Here is a 2500-nt window from a genome sequence, read left to right as displayed (position 1 = left end):
GGTAAACGGCGGGAGTAACTATGACTCTCTTAAGACGGGACCATAGTTGCTGGCTGGGCTGAGCTGCAGAGGTCACACCTCCCCGTGGTCCCGCCGGATGCCCTCTTGGGTAACCGAGTTGACCTCTGCCCCAGTGTGACGGAATCATAGTTGCTTCCTCCCTATCGAACGGCCTCACCAACCGATCGATAGTAATTAATAGTGGTGAAACAAATTCTCGGCATCGACCGTGTTCGTTGCCTAGAGCCTCTGCCCACGAGTGGTTAGTTGGGTGTAACCAAATTCTGCTAGAGGGTGGTGGCATTTGGTATTGACTATATCCTCAAACTATTGTGACGAAATGGGCCGACCGTTGCGAGTCAACTATATATCGGTGGCCACCCAGACAAGTCCTTTGGACTTGAGAGACCCCGTGGCCGTTAGGGCCACTGTTTGCCGTGGAGGTGCGGTGGAGGAGGGAATGAACTTGAGTGGGTTGGAGTTTACGAACTCGAGATTGTATGGTTTTGAGGGAATTGACTCTTCCACCTGGCAGGAGAGGCTGTCCAGGTTACCAGAGGTGTATGAGTCACTCACCTCCTTGAGAGTTGGAGGGGTATCCGACAGTCCACCAAGGATAGAGGAGAGCGAGGGGGAGGGTGAAGCTTCACCTCCAGGGGCCCTGGCGCAGTCTACTCTGTTAACATCGCCACCTATCCTTGGTACCTACCCGGACCTGCCCACTGAGGGCACACCGGTGGTAAAGGTCCCCGACAAAAATCCATCTTGTCCATGTTGTGGGAACCGGATAGGGAAAATGTCGGGGCTTATTGAACATCTAAAGAGAGTCCATGGTAAGAAAAAAGCGTTGTTTCAGTGTGCTAAGTGTGGCAAGACTAACGTTAAACATCATAGTATTGCCTGCCATTATCCGAAATGTAAGGGGGTTGAAACATCTCCCCCTGTCGGGGGCTGGGCCTGTGAGGAATGTGGGCGAACGTTTGAGACGAAAATTGGCTTGGGACAACATAAGCGCTCTGCGCACCCAGCCGTTAGGAATATCGAGCGGATTGCCGCCTCCCGCCCGAAGGAGTGCTCAGCCAGAGGGGTACATCGGCAGTGTTGGACTGAGGAGGAGGTGGAGTTGTTACGGAGGTTGGATAAACAGTACGAGGGAAGTAAGAACATCAACAAATTGATTGCTGAGCATATTCCATCTAAATCAGCTAAACAAATAAGTGACAAAAGAAGGGGGCTTCATAAGAGCCCTGTAAAGAGAAGGGAAAAAGATCAGGAAAAGCAGAAATATCTTGAGAGTGAAGGGTTACATCTGCCGGGCATTGAATCACGGGTGGTTGGGGGACTAAGGTCCCATTATCGAAAGGTCATTTCAGATTGGGTAACATCTGATAAATTGACCGTTCTTCGGGGAATGTTTGAGGAAGTGATTGAAGGTGAGAAAGATCTATCGACCTTGGTCGATGAGGCGACCCAAGACCGCTGTGCATGTCTGTTCTTTAAGTCCCACGAGTTGAAAGCGGTCCAAGGTGGAAGGCCCAAAGTAACCCGGAGGGTTCCCTCTTCTGAACCACCGAAGGTGTGGATGAAGAAGAGGGCCAAAAAGCGAGGGCATTTTCTGAGGTTCCAACGGTTGTTTTACCTCGATCGAGGGAAACTTGCCGGGATTATCTTGGATAATGTGGAATCCTTGCGATGTGGCATCCCGCTCGATGAGGTACACGCGGTGTTCAAGTCGAGATGGGAGATGTCAGGAACATTCAAGGGCTTGGGGGCCTTTGTCACTGAGGGACAGGCAGACAACTCCGCATTCCAAGCCATGATTACGGCAAAAGAGATCTCTAAAAACATCAATGAGATGAATAAGAACGCGGCGCCAGGTCCTGATGGGCTTAGTTTGCGGGATCTCATTAAAACTGATCCCCACTATACCCAGCTGATGGAATTGTTCAATCTCTGGTTGGCCACAGGGGTTATACCGGACGTGGTGAAAGAATGCCGGACGGTATTAATATCTAAATCGGCCTTGCCCGAGCGCCAAAAAGACATCAATAATTGGCGCCCAATTACCATCGGATCGATTATCTTGAGATTATTCTCAAGGATCCTAACTGTAAGGCTATCTAAGGCATGCCCTATTAACACACGACAGAGGGGCTTTATTAAGTCATCAGGGTGCGCGGAGAATCTAAAATTGTTACAACTTTTGATTCGAAGCGCGAAACGGGAACATCGCCCCCTGGGGGTGGTCTTTGTGGATTTAGCCAAAGCCTTTGACACGGTGAGCCATGAGCACATCATCATGGCCCTCAGGCAAAAGGGAGTGGACGATCATATTGTCTCCCTGATTACCAACATGTACCTGAATGTTAATACTCGCATTCACCTGAAAAATGATCAATCGGACCCCGTTAGAATATGCATCGGGGTCAAGCAAGGTGATCCAATGTCTCCTATTTTATTTAATTTATCGATTGATCCTCTGCTGTGTAAGCTTGAGTCT

At 49.7% G+C, this 2500-nt stretch overlaps 1 pseudogene; it reads left to right on the top strand.

The window, feature by feature from the left end:
- LOC142359652 (28S ribosomal RNA) overlaps nucleotides 1–2500 on the top strand; it is an 8609-nt pseudogene that overhangs the window by 3030 nt on the left and 3079 nt on the right.

The sequence above is a fragment of the Opisthocomus hoazin genome, unplaced genomic scaffold (genome assembly GCF_030867145.1).
Source record: "Opisthocomus hoazin isolate bOpiHoa1 unplaced genomic scaffold, bOpiHoa1.hap1 HAP1_SCAFFOLD_353, whole genome shotgun sequence".
NCBI classification, from domain to species: Eukaryota; Metazoa; Chordata; class Aves; order Opisthocomiformes; family Opisthocomidae; genus Opisthocomus; species Opisthocomus hoazin.
This window is presented reverse-complemented; position numbering and strand designations above follow the sequence as displayed.